This window comes from Hyperolius riggenbachi, chromosome 3 (assembly GCF_040937935.1).
Source record: "Hyperolius riggenbachi isolate aHypRig1 chromosome 3, aHypRig1.pri, whole genome shotgun sequence".
Classification (NCBI taxonomy): domain Eukaryota; kingdom Metazoa; phylum Chordata; class Amphibia; order Anura; family Hyperoliidae; genus Hyperolius; species Hyperolius riggenbachi.
In genome coordinates, this window is record NC_090648.1 from 456860599 (window position 1) to 456875642 (window position 15044).

The 15044-nt window shown below is 44.1% G+C and overlaps 1 protein-coding gene across 2 annotated transcripts in view; it reads right to left on the reverse strand.

The window, feature by feature from the left end:
* SAR1B (secretion associated Ras related GTPase 1B) overlaps nt 1–13309 on the reverse strand; it is a 75360-nt gene extending 62051 nt beyond the window's left edge. The window contains exon 1 of one of the 2 annotated variants that reach the window (XM_068273002.1): nt 13178–13309. The gene's annotated coding sequence lies outside the window, so the exon portion shown is untranslated. Of the gene's footprint in view, nt 1–7822; nt 7846–13177 lie in introns of those variants that run through there. The other variant, XM_068273003.1, reaches the window with a different exon arrangement.
* Between the last annotated feature and the right edge of the window lie 1735 nt (nt 13310–15044).

Consider the following 15044-nt stretch of genomic DNA (forward strand, 5'->3'; position numbering starts at 1 on the left):
ATCGTATCTAACCTTCGTATCCAGTAAGCCTCACGGTAAAGCAATTTCTTAATTCTATTACCTCCTCTCCTCCCCCACTTAACCTGTTCAATAACCTGAAATCTAAGTTGGCTTGTAGTATGTCCTGCAATGGCGAAATGTGCTGGAACGGGTAACTCAACTTTTTTTGTTCTAATGGTACTTTTATGGGCAGTAAGTCTATCTTTGATTCTCTGTGTGGTCTGGCCTATATACAATAGGCCACATGGACATTTTAATGAATATATCACAAATCTGGAGTAACAGTCAAATTGGCCTTTTATATCAAATTTTGTACCATTATGTGGATGTATAAAGTGGTTCCCTTTAATGACACTGTTACAATGTACACAACCCAAACATGGGTATGTGCCATTGGGTCTTGTAGAAATAATTGATTTTTTCTGGGACCCTAAATCAGCATGTACTAATTTGTCACGGAGTGTGGGTGCTCTTTTGTATGACATAAGAGGAGGGGCCTGGAACTCAGGTATATCAGGGAAATTCTCTTTTAACAGAGACCAATTGGTACGTATAATCTTAGCTATGCGGTCACTATAAACATTGTATTGGCTGACAAATGGGATTCTTTTATTGTGTCCTCGTCTTCTGCTAGTTCTACCTGATCTATCCTCATCAAGACTTTGTCGTGCTTTATCCAACAGTGGCTTGGGATAATGTCTACGTTTAAACCTGTCAGTCATCTCGTCTAGTCTCATGTCTCTAACTTGATTGTCATCAACTATACGTTTACTCTCGCAAACTGGCTACCAGGGATCGACAGAATAGTGCTAGGGGGGTGAAAACTATCATATAGCAAAGTGGAATTAGTGTCAGTGGGCTTGACATATAAGTCTGTAGATGGAGGTGTGGAGGCTGTAGAAAATATGCTTTTTTGTGCGTCTGATTTTTCGCAGACGCAGATTACTTTTCTATGCGCATTACTTAAGATGCTCTTGACTAATAACTACTTTTTGGTCGAGGACCAGTTTTATTTACAGCTAAGGGGCACAGCTATGGGCTCGAATGTGGCCCCGTCCTATGCAAACATCTTTATGAATGCTTATGAGGAGACTTTTGTCTATACTAATGATATTTTTACTAAATTTGCATTTTGTTGGATGCGTTATATAGATGATGTCTTTTGCGTGTGGGCGGGGCCACGTTCGAGCCTTGAAGATCTGGTAAGCCAACTACATATACAGTGTCCAGCGATTAGGCTGACTATCAATTGTGATCAATGTGAGGTCAGTTTTTTAGACACGATGGTCAAACTTGTTAATGGTAGATTATCTACAGACTTATATGTCAAGCCCACTGACACTAATTCCACTTTGCTATATGATAGTTTTCACCCCCCTAGCACTATTCTGTCGATCCCTGGTAGCCAGTTTGCGAGAGTAAAACGTATAGTTGATGACAATCAACTTAGAGACATGAGACTAGACGAGATGACTGACAGGTTTAAACGTAGACATTATCCCAAGCCACTGTTGGATAAAGCACGACAAAGTCTTGATGAGGATAGATCAGGTAGAACTAGCAGAAGACGAGGACACAATAAAAGAATCCCATTTGTCAGCCAATACAATGTTTATAGTGACCGCATAGCTAAGATTATACGTACCAATTGGTCTCTGTTAAAAGAGAATTTCCCTGATATACCTGAGTTCCAGGCCCCTCCTCTTATGTCATACAAAAGAGCACCCACACTCCGTGACAAATTAGTACATGCTGATTTAGGGTCCCAGAAAAAATCAATTATTTCTACAAGACCCAATGGCACATACCCATGTTTGTGTACATTGTAACAGTGTCATTAAAGGGAACCACTTTATACATCCACATAATGGTACAAAATTTGATATAAAAGGCCAATTTGACTGTAACTCCAGATTTGTGATATATTCATTAAAATGTCCATGTGGCCTATTGTATATAGGCCAGACCACACAGAGAATCAAAGATAGACTTACTGCCCATAAAAGTACCATTAGAACAAAAAAAGTTGAGTTACCCGTTCCAGCACATTTCGCCATTGCAGGACATACTACAAGCCAACTTAGATTTCAGGTTATTGAACAGGTTAAGTGGGGGAGGAGAGGAGGTAATAGAATTAAGAAATTGCTTTACCGTGAGGCTTACTGGATACGAAGGTTAGATACGATTGAACCAAGGGGTATGAATAGAGATTATGATATGACTCCCTTTTTATAATTTTCCACCGTTTTTATAATTTTCTATTGCTTTATACCATCTATGGTCACTACAACATTTTGATTATATGTGGATCTTTTTGTAATAGCTAATTAGATTGTCTCCACAAGATGACACCATATTGTAAACCTACAGGGTCTCTATACCATCAGTGTTATGTATGATAGACTTTTATCTATATGTGATATTGTGTTTGAACACTAGATGTCCCACTTCCCTGTCTATACGCTATGTTGCTGGTCCCTGCTTGCAATTGGTTCTTTACCAGACCGTGGGGCGGAAGGCGTACGCCCGTCCATATGCGCTTACCATGATGCGCATGGGGGCGATACACGCCTCACATGCTTGCGTCACCGGTCTATGGGCGGCCTTACAGGCCGCCGAGGGAGCCCACAGTTTCCCATCAGGTCCGCCTCAGATAGAGGCGTGTCCTGATGTTGTTGACATCACTGTGTGCTCTCTTATAGGTCGGCGGAGCGCTGGGTGGACGTGGTTTGCGCCGTTCCGCCCCACGGTCTGGCGAGTCTGACACTCTGTGCGCACGTTGTATGAGCATATATAAGTCCCCCACAAGGTCCGCTAGAGCGAGACAGTAGGGGATTGGTCGCCACAGGCGACTTCTTCAACGTGATTGGTTGCTCTTCCATGGTAGTAGCTATATAAAGAGGATGTTGATGATAAATTAGTGAGATGCTGACAGGTTCATTGTGTCATGACGTCTGCACAATAAATCGCTTGAGTTATATTTATTGGATGGTGCCGGTCTACATTTCTTCTATACCATTTGGGTCCTGAGTGCTGTAGGACCTTATGACCTGGCACATCGACTTTTGAAAATCGGGGAGTGCTGTCTGCTACAAAGTTAATTGTATTGTTTAAAAGGAAATAAATATGACAGCTGCCATGGGTCTCACACCTCGGTTTCCTTTGATATCCTTGTCTTATGTTTTGGTATATGCTGCAAACATGGTCGCTCTTTACATTGAGTCCTTTGATGACAATTGTGATGTCGGGGTTCAGGGTTTAGTGGGGCTTAAAGAGAGTCTGAAGCGAGAATAGATCTCGCTTTAGACCTCATATATAGCAGGGGCACTTGTGCCCCTGCTAAACCGCCGCTATCCCGCGGCTTAACGGGGGTCCCTGTCCCCCCAAATCCCCTCTGTAATGCGGGGGAGCGCTTCCACATTGGGGCAGGGCTAGCCGCCTCAGCCCTGCCCCACGCGCGTCTGTCAGACGCGTATCTCCGCCTCTCCCCCGGCCCTCTCAGTCTTCCTTCACTGAGAGGGGCAGGGGAGAGGCGGCGATGCGCGTCTGATAGATGCGACTGGAGGCAGGGCTGCAGCCGTTAGCCCTGCCTCCAGGAAGGGAAATTCTACGACCAACCTAGCGACCAACTTTTGCGGGGGGTGGGTTGGGGGTGAAGGGACCCCCGTTTAGCCGCGGGATAGCGGGGTTTTAGCAGGGGCACACGTGCCCCTGCTATATATGAGAGCTGAAGCGAGATTTAGTCTTGCTTCAGTGTCTCTTTAAAGTAGTTAAAGGCTTACTGTCACTTTTCACACATGCTGGGCTTATGACTGTTTTGTTAGGACCTGCTTGTGATCTCACTTCCTCTTTTAAATTCAATGGACCTAACTTACTTCTAATAGAGGGCAAAAGAAGAAGAGGACAAGAGAGGCTAAGATGGACACACAGCATATGTGAAGCTATGAACATGCATATGCAACAGCTGAAAGAAGAAGTGATTGACAGACATATCTGGCATGCAAAAGTACATATGGTCACGAAGAGTCGGAGTCCACTAAATTAATGAGGAGAAGGAACTTACTACTATATATTAAGTGGCAAAGACCTACAACTACTATAAAATGTAACCATGCAGCTTGGGTTTCAGCTTTGAGGGGTACCTTACACGGGTGTATTTTGGGGTGGGGGAAGGGTTGTTAGAGTGTGGCAAATCTTCACACCCTTCACAGAGCACTTTTTTCTAATATCGAAGGACAACAGTAAAAACTTAAAAAGTAGATTTCAATATATAAAAAGTCATTTTTAGGAGAAGGAGGATAGATACAATTGTTTATTTCATTAGTTTACTTTCACCTCGGGTGTCTTGTAATCAAGACAGCTCCAACCCTGGACAAGTTTAAATCAAAACTGAAAAGCCACCTGTATAGTTTGGCATTTATGATCACATAACTTTTTCCCCTGTATACATCACAAGGTACTGATCTGAGACAAGCTTATGCGCTTTGGGTTCTACAGGAAAAAAGTGTTTACAAATGTTTGGTTGTTGTACGACTTGCGCCTGCACAGTAGCACGGCTTGTGCATGGATTGTATTTTCCATAAACAAGTGGCTCCTTGCTACTGCGCAGGCACAAGCCCACTGGTACCTGCGCCGCACGGCCGCGAAGATGAAGAGGGTTCTGGCCGCTGACAGAGGGGGGCATGGAGGATTGGTGAAGCCTCGGGAGCATCCAGAGTCTTCCGCTATCTGCAATAAGTAAAAAAACTTGTTTTTTCTTTTTGATTGCAGGTGTGCTTTAAGAATCTTCCATTTCTTTGTACTTTTGCACTCGCTGCAGATAAAATGAGTGAAATGTGCTCCACCTCTGCTCTAGTGTCCTATGCCCTAGTTTTCATAAATCAGGCCAACATCCCTGCTAACTGCATCCTTTTCCAATTACCAAAAACACTAAGGCTAGGTTCACACTTTTGCCTGCAGAAAATAACTGTGATTTTCCACAGGCGTTTTTTGAATTTTAACTTATAATACGCGTTTTGATGCATGTCACCCACGATCAGCTGACGGTGGCTTATCTTCGGCTATGGGAATCATGCAATTGCCCTTATTCAATTCAATTAAACCTATCTAGTGATCACTTCAAAGCTCTTTCTACTTCCACTATGTGTGCTGCTCAGTTTCAGCACTGCTGCTAATGTTTATTAATTATTGCTGACAAAGGAATGTAAACAGAAGATTAGGATTTGGCAACAAGCCTTCCACTAAAGAAGAAAGTGCTGTGTTTGAGGGCTCTTTTACACTATATGCAATTCCCATTTTGATGCGATTTTTCATGCGATTCCGATGCGAGCAAAAAAAAAAGTCCTGCATGCTGCATTTTTTTCTGCATTTTTCTTCTTGTGTTGTTGGCATCCAGTGAAAATCGCAACTCAGAATCGCAAATCGGAATTGCAATTTGTAGTGTAAAAAAAAGCCTGAATGCTGTACTGCTTCCATTTTTTGTGGTAGTACCGTAGGTCTAAGGCTGTAAACAATCTTTTAGAGCAAATAAGAAATGCTGAATTTCAAACCACTTTACAGTATTTACTTGAGTATAAGTCTAGAAATTTAGGTCTGATTCACTTCATAAAAGTATAAGTGTCGACTTATACACGAGTCACCAGCAACACTGAGCAATGAGTAACGTGTGTACTTATAGTGACTTTCCCATTTGCAGCAATTTACCCTGTGGGAAGTAATACTTTGAGCAATATACTGTATATTGGGCCATTGTAATGAAGTGTTCTGTGGTGGCGGCTTATTCTGGCCTCAGAGAAATACTCTTTTTCTTCTCCTTTCCTTTTTCTCCTTCTCTTCTTTACCCTTTTCTCCTCTCTTAACCTCTTTTCTCTTCTGTTCTCCTTCTTCCTCTCTTTTTCCTGTTTCACTCTGGCTCCCACAGGAGCTGTTTCCTGAAACTTTGCAGTTGTATTGGGCCTCGGCCCATAAGTTATACTCAAAGCAATGAAAGAGGCTACCCATAGAATTTGGTAAACCAGCATTTCGTAATTTTGTTGTGTACAGCCAATGGCTAGCTTAAAGCGGATCCGAGATGAAAAACTAACAATAACAAGTAACTTGTCTATATATTTTATCTAACGTTTAGATAGTTTACACAGCAAATCTAGCTGCAAACTGTATCACAGGAAGAAATAATCATTTTCTGTTGAAGCTATGAGGGCAGCCATGTTGTTTGCAAACATTACACAGGCAAGCTGATAGCGTTTACAGCCCTCACCTCAATCCCCTCTCCTCCTCCCTCCTCCCCTCTGCCTCTGAAATCTCTGGCTAGCAACACCTCCTCCTCCTCCTGCCCAGACTGAGCTCTCATAACCTCTTGCTACTGTCTGAAAATGCCAAGGCACTCGGAAAAGCTGTGGGCGAGGCTTGTTTATTTTATAGGGAATTAGAGTATTAAAACATAAACAAAAAAAGTATTTGGCTTGAGGAATGAATAAACTAAATGAAAGGAACACAATTATGCAATGAGTAAAAGTTTCTCAAATCCACTTTATCATGAATCCTTTGAGATTGTTATTAGTGGCTCATTGTTATTTGTATTGTATTTGACTGTTATCGACTTAAAATGTGAAGTTTTCTTGTTAAAATTTGAAAACTTGAAAATCTTCAATAAAAATATTGAAACAGAGGGAAATGCCAAGAAAACACAGGTCTGAAAGTCCTGACCACAACAATAAACAAGGAATGGGGTAGGGAGGGGGGTGGGGAATACTGGGCTGCATAAAAGAAAAGTGAATAATTGCTGCACTAAGGCCTCTTTCACAGTGCGACGTTAAAGTCGCACGTTAGAAAATGTTCCAACACAGACTAACGCACAGCAATACAAAGTCTGTGCGACATTCACAGTGCACACGTTGCGTTGTGTGTAACGTGTAGCAATATTTAGACGGTGCTGCATGCTGTGCGTTTAGCAATACATTTGCTGTGGTATGTGTGTTGCACATGCTCAGTAATGTTTTTGTTTTTTTAATGTAACGCACGCGCCGTTTTCGTTCCATCAGTATGCGACGAAAACGGCGCACCAAGAGACACATAACGTAGTACAAAATAAGGGGCACGTTGTGAGACTTTAACATCGCATCAAACGCACTGTCCCACTGTGCAACAGGCCTTAGGGGCCTGGAGGGGGACAGGAGAGGTTAATGGCTGCAATACTGTATACAATGTAGTCATTAACCCCTTCAGAGTCCGCAAGTGCTACCATTAACTTTGAATATTGGAGTCGACTTATACACAAGGTTGACTTATATATAAGGTTGAGTATATATGGTAATTTTTTCTCCTGGGTGATATTTTCACACCTCATAAATAAAGTGACTTTTAGGGCTCTTCCACACTAGGACGTTGCATTTGATGCGACGTTATGGTCGCACAACGTGCCCCTAACGCAACGCATGTCACTTTTGAAGTGTGACGTTTAATTGCCCTGCGTTATGTGTCTCGCGGTGCGCCGTTTTCGTTGCATACTGATAGAACGAAAACGGCGCATGCGTCACATTTAAAAAAAAAAAATCAAAAACATTACTGAGCATGTGCAAACAGTCCAACGTAGCTAATAACGCAGAGAACGCACAGCATGCAGCACTTTCTAAATATTGCTACACGTTACACACAACGCAACGTGAGCACTGTGAATGTCACACATACTTTGTGTTGCTGGGCGTTAGTCTGCGTTATTACTTTTTGTAACGTGCGACCTTAACGTCGCACTGTGAAAGAGCACTTAAGCCACCAGCAAGCAAAAAAATACTCAGAATAATATTGAAGGTACTTTTTAACCTACCTTTTGGTACTTCTTTCAGAGTGCTGAAAAGTAATTTTAAACAGACGATGAGAAATGATCTCCTGGGAGAAAAGTTAGAAGGAAAGGAAAATTGGATAAGGCCCAATGAGTGGTATTATGGTCCGGTATACCTGGTATACCTAGTTTTCTTCATGCATCTGAAATGACATGCAAGTGTGAGTAAAGGCCAGTGCACACCAAAAAGCACTAGTGTAATCGCAAACGCTCATCGCTTTTTGAAGTGATTTTTCAGAGCGATTCTAGATATGTGCCAAGCGATTTTTGGAGCGTTTTGTTGTAGCATTTTTAATTTTTCATTACGGTAGAGCTGGATCTGAACAGCTTCTATAACAAAAACGCTTGGAAAATCGTTCTGTTCTAGCACTTTTCAGAGCGATTTTCCACTTTCCTATATTTAACATTGAGGCTGAATCGCCTCCGAAAAGCGCAGAAATGCTGCAAGATCCGCGTTTGCTTTTGGGAGAAAAATCACATCGCTCTGGTGTGATCCATCCTATTTAAATACATTAGCCAAGGTCTTTTCAAAGCGCTGGCGTTTTTAAAAGCGTTCAGAAGCTCTCTTGGTGTGCACCAGCCCTAACTCCATTGACTTACACTGCACAAAAAAACATGAAGGGCCTGCAGTCTCTTGCATATACAAAAATTAAATGTATTAGTTGCCTTAGAACAATCATTAGCTGCACCACACACATTTAAAAATGACACATACATTTAATAACACAAGGTCCTTGTCCAGGAACTGCCTACTTCCTAAGAGGGGGGGGGGGGGATGGAGGGCTCTTTGAGGGCTGGAACCCACAGGAGCGCTTTTGGCAGCGTTTTGGCAGCACTGCGATACGCTAGCAGTTTGCCAAAACGCTGGGCTAATGTTAATGGATGGGGCAACTTCCACAGGAGCGTTTGCGTTTCTCAGAAACGCAAACGCAGGACATGCAGCATTTTGGGAGCGTTAGCGCTTCAATGCAAAGTATTGAAACGCTAGCAGAAACGCTCAGCAAAACCTAAACTGAGCGGTTTTGCTAGCGTTTTGCGGTTCAGCACACTGTAACAAAATGAAAAATAATTCACAGGACCAATCAGGATAAAAACGCAAAACGCAAAACGCTAGGCACCCGCTGGGGAAAAAAATACAATGTTGCAAAACACGACCAAAAACGCGCATGAATCCGCTTGCAAACCGCTCAGACAAAACGCTAGCGGTTGCGTTTAGCGTTTGCGGTTTGCAGTGGGTTCCAGGCCTGACATCTATAGCATTAAGTGATCGCCCAGCTTAAGCTTATGCAAACAAGCCAGTGCAGTGTGTCAAAATGCTGGCCCTCCTCCATCACCAAAGCACCCTACACACGTGCAATCTGTATCAGCCGTTCCAGCATTATTATTCAGCCCTTAGGCCCCATTCACACTTAGAAACGCAAAACGCCGGTGATTTTTGCCGGCGTTTTGCATGAGTGATTTTTCCGCAATTTCGGAAAAATCACTGAACACTGCGGCGATTTTGCCGTGATCGCGTTTAGCGCTTCTCTAGCACTGAAACGCGATCGCCGGGAAATCGCCTGAAAATGGTGCAGGCGACACATTGGCATTTCGTGTTTTTGGCCGTTTTAGGGCGATTTGCGGCGATTAGTGCAAATCGTCCAAGTAAGAACGGGCCCATAGGATTTCATTACACTAGCGCTTTTAAAAAGTGCTAGCGTTTGAGCGTCTGATACTTCTAAGCATTCACAGTGATGATTGTCATGGAATACTTGCTGTTATGATGATAAGCTCCCGCTTACTTCGAGCACTTGCAATTTTACTCCGGATAGTTTGCTACTTATCGTCTGGCCTCCAGCACCCTGCAGTGGCGTTCTCCGGTGGCCAAGACGTCAGCGCTGACTAGATTTCCGCCGTTTAAACACGGAAAGCCGGAGACAAATCCCAAACCTACCATGCTAACTTCATATGGACCTTCGTATGGACCACGCTACCAAATGGAGATGAGTGGAGCTCTTAACATGCACTAATACTAGTTAAATTCTTTTGAATAATTTCTAGTCACCATTATAGATGAAAAAAGTGAATTCTGACAAAACAAGTTTTTTGTTGGGTGTTTTTTGCCCTACGTTGAGTGGAAACACTCCTTGCTGGTTGCTCCACTGAACTAATCAGTTTAGAAGGCTACTAATTAACACCCATCACCTTTATTGCCCTTTGCCAGTGATTTGCAAACTTGGCTCTCCAGCTGTTACGGAACTACAAGTCCCACAATGCATTGTGGAAGTCTGACAGCCACAGTCATGATTCATAAAGGCAAATACATTGTGGGACTTGTAGTTCCTTAACAGCTGGAGAGCCAAGTTTGCAGATCACTGCCCTATGCAAATAGATACAGTAAATCGATTCTGCCTACGGTAACTTTGATCCCTGTGAAGCAAATTAATAAGCTTGAGGGCTACAACCCACTAGAGCGATTTTTTTGAGAGTTTAGGGAACAATTCAAAATGCTAGAGATTTCCCTAAATGCTCAGCTGATGTTAATGGATGGGCCAAATTCCACTGGAGCGATTGCGATTAGCAAAATCGCTAACGCAGGACATGCAGCATTTTTTGAGCGTTAGCGTTTCTGCAATGTAAAGTATATAAACGCTGGCGTGATCATTCATGAATCACTGTACAGAGTGATTTGCTAGCATTTTAAAATTACTGCACACGGTAAAAAAAAATTAAGGACCAAAACGCTAATCGCAATTCGCTACACAATTGCTGGCAAAAAGCGTACACTTTTTAAAATCGCTACCAAAAATCGCCAGAAAACACTCATGAAATCGCTTACAAAACGCTCATTAAAAAGCTAGCGATTGTGATAGCGATTTGGGCTTTGTAGCAGGTTCCAGGCCTAAGTCGAATTTCAAACTCATATTTATTTATTTTCAGTATGATAAACTGACACTAAAGGTTCATACACATGAGCCACAGCGGTGGCTCAAGCCATAAAAAAAAAAAGCAGCGACAGCTCGTCGCCAGGTCCCTCTATGCAAGAGCCGTACACACGGCGCACAGAGGGACACAGATTCGGCGGAAGCTGTCGCCGAAGGTTCCTCCCCCCCCCCCGCCGGAAGCTCTGCCGGAAGCTCCATACATTGTGTATGGAGTTTCTGTCGCTAGTCCGCATACACACGGTGGACTAGCGATAGTTGCATCGATGTTGCAGCAAAGTTGCGGCGACAGCTTTTGCCGGCGATTGGCCGCGCCAATCGCCTGGCGAAAGCAGCGACGGTTTAGGGTGCGCGCCTCATACACACGGGAGACCTGTCGCGCAACAGGCGCGTGCCACGTGGTTACGGCGACAGTTGTAGCCCGTGTGTATGGGCCATTAGATCTACGTTCACATTGGGGGTGTTGCATTGCAAAGCAGTAATGCAATGCAGCGGGGGAGGGGGTCCCATTGTGTGTCATAGTGCAGCGCTGCACATTATCTGCGCTTTACATCACATACAGTGAAGCATGTAGTCAATGAAAAGCATGCTTTACTGTACTGTTACTGTGGGCGCTATGTGGTTAATGCGCTGCATGCATAGGGCTACCACCCTCCGTCAGATCGCACTGCAACGGCTGCACTGTGAACATCAAATTGCTTTTGCATTGCAGTGCTCTGTTCTGCATTACATTGCGGCCATTACGACGCACACGTAACGCTCCACTGTGAACATAGTCTAAAGCCCATTTCACACTGTAGAGAAAATAACATAATACATAAAATTTCTTATTGTTTACAATATTACTTTTTTTAATTATTTAGTCAGTGTTTGCCCATTGTAAACTCCTTCCTCTCTGATTTACATTCTGAAAACTATCACTGGTGGTGACATCTTTAGTTTTGCCAGGTGATCTGTACAGAATGTTTGTTACTGAAGCCCCATCTACACGATACGATTCTTTGTACAATTCTATTTACGATCCGATTAAATCCATCATGTCCGATCAGGATTCGATTCGATTCAATTTGATTTGCCATTGCGATGAGAGAGTTCTATCCACAGAGGGAGATATTGCATGCTTGGCAGTTGGAAACAGCTGTTATTTCCCACAATGCAACAAGGTACACAGATAGCACACTGTGAGGACCTGTGACATCAAACTGTGGGAGGGGATTCGCCACAGTATGACATACAGACCGCCCCCCCCAATGATCTATTAGAGAAAAGGTAAAGATTTCTTGTGGGAAAAGGGACATCAGCTACTGATTGGCATAAAGTTCAATCCTTGGTCAAAGTTGCTCTTTAAACATGATGTTGCAGTGTGATTGAGGAACAATCGCATCAGCATGATTTAATTCCATCCCAAAAGGACTGGCCGCACTGTGATCAATGTGATAGCCCCATATGGCTATCACTGCTTCTTCGGTGGGACGCTGCAATTTTTTGGCAACACAATGCAAGGCGACACAAAGGGAACACTCACACTTTATCTGTCGCATTGCTGAATTCTGCCTGTCAACTCACTGCCCATACAATTCTATGGACCTGTTCACATCACTGCATTGTAACGAATCGCGCAGGCTTTGAATTAAAGGACAACTGAAGTGAGAAGAATATGGAGGTTGCCATATTGACTTCCTTTTAAACAATACTAGTTGCCTGGCAGCCCTGCTGATCTATTTGGCTGCAATAGTGTCTGAATCACACCAGAAACAAGCATGCAGCTAATCTTGTCAGATCTGACTAGTCAGGGACACCTGATTTGCTGCATGCTTGTTCAGGGTCTATGGCTAAAAGTATTAGAGGCAGAGAATCAGCAGGATAAGGAAATACATGTGGCAGCCTCCATATCCTCTCATTACAGTTCTCCTTTAACATGTGCACTATAATGTACACACATTATAACACATGCATTATAACGCTTGCATTATAACACACTAATGATTGATACCCATCACCTTTTGCAAAAAAAACCCAACACCATCCATGGTAACGTTGATCCCTGTGGAACAAAATAATAAGCTAAACTCTCAATTCAAGTTCATCTCTACTTTTTATGAGTATGATAAACTGAAATTAACACTGCTTTCTTTCATTGCAATAGTCCTGCCTACATACCGTAAACGTTTGAAAAACTAGTCAGTTCATTAACCTTTTTCAGCCTAGTAAACTTCAGAGGTGCATTACTATACATAGAAATAGAACAGCTTGAATATACACTGAGCTGCGTACAGCCTGAACCATTATCCCTGAGTCTGTCTCATCCTGACCAAGGGGAGTCAGCACAAATCAACAGGTGAAGCCAGACAGCGACCACTCACTATAATCAGCAAGGACACAGCTCTATAAAAGCAGCAGAACAGACAAAACGAGTCACCTGTAGAGAGGGAAGAGGTATGCAGGAACGGGACTCGCCGTGGTAACCGCCAGTGAGCCGTACAAATCACAGGGTGCTCAGTGCAAATTCCTGGAATCTGGCTGTCTCCTCCCCGATACAACAACCTCTGCACTGACAGCTGATCTCAGCTTCCGCTGTCACCAGAGTGCTGCACTCATCTGTCCCTACCTGCTCAGGGCATATCACTTGGCCATACGTGAACTAGGCAGAGCATCCACACCCAGGACTCATGCTTTCATAGATACCTGCAGTGTTTCTTTAACCTTCCTGGTGTTCAGTTTCTGCTGGATTACTGTGCAAAAAGTGATTCAATTAATTTTAATAACGCCATCTGTCCCTAGTGTGCCCCCTCTTCTGTCCCCAGGGTGTCCCCTTCTGACCCCAGAGTGCCCCCTGTGTCACCTTCTGTCCCCCATGTCTCCTCCCCTTCTGTCCCACGTGTGTCCACTTCTATTCCTCAGTGTGATCTCTTCTGTCCCCTGTGTGTCCTCCTCTGCCCCGCATTGATCCTCTGTTGTTTTTGGCAACAGAGGAAAAGTGTGTGTGTGTGGGGGGGGGGGGGGGGGGCTGGGGCATACCTAGGATTTTCAAGGTAGGGATTCCTGAAAGGTCTGCCTCAGCCACGCGCAGTACAGTATAACACTATAGTAGGACATCATGCTGGGTACACATAATGCAATTTCCTATCTGACTGACAGAATCTGACAATTATTTCCTAAATGTCCGATCTGCACCTGATCGACAAGGCCCTTGTCGATCAGGTGCAGATCGGACATTTAGGAAATAATTGTCAGATCCTGTCAGTCAGATGGGAAATTGCATTATGTTTACCCAGCATGATCAGGAGCAGTTTGGATACAGATAATAATGAGGACAGCAGACATTTCTTATGAAAGGGAAAGTGAAATATTCACACAGCAGGGCACAGTGCTGTGCTCATACCTGACTCTGTTAAAGGGAACCATAGATGAAAAAAATAAAGATTTTAATACATACCTGGGGCTTCCTCCAGCCCCATATGCTCCGATCGCTCTTACGCCGCCATCCTCCTCTGCCCGCAGCTACGAGAACCGGCTCCCCGCTGTTCCGTCAGTTGGAGCCAGTCTAAGCGTAAGGGAAGTGCGCTGTTTGCGCATCTCTGCAGCAGCCGCTAGAGAGATACGTAGAGGGCGCACTTCTCCTGCGTAGCTGGCTCCGATGACGTCAGTGACGGGACCCGGTTCTCGTAGATGCAGGCAGCGGAGGACGGCGGCGTGGGATCGTTCAGAGCGTATGGGGCTGGAGGAAGCCCCAGGTATGTATAACATCGTTTTCATTTTCCCGTCTCAGGTTCATCTCTGGTTTCCTTTGAAGAGACACTTAAGCCAGAAAAAAAAAAGAGTTTTACTCACCTGGGGCTTCTACCAGCCCCCTGCAGCAGTCCTGTGCCCTCGCAGCCACTCACTAATCCTCTGGTCCCCCACTGCCAGCTAGTTTCGTTTTTGCCGACAGGCCCGTTAGGACTGGCCATGCGTAGCTTTTTCCGCATTCCCGACTGTAATTAGCGCTATTGCGGGCCGCAACGCATACAAAAATACGCGTTGCCGCATTACGCACGCATATTTTTGTATGCGTTGTGGCTCGCAACAGCGCTAATTAGTCGGGAATGCGGAAAAAGCTACGCATGGCCAGTCCTGACGGGCCTGTCGGCAAAAACGAAACTAGCTGGCAGTGGGGGACCAGAGGATTAGTGAGTGTCTGCAAGGGCACAGGACTGCTGCAGGGGGCTGGTAGAAGCCCCAGGTGAGTAAAATTCATTTTTTTTTTTCTGGCTTAAGGTTCACTTTAAGTCCCCCAGAGCTGCTCC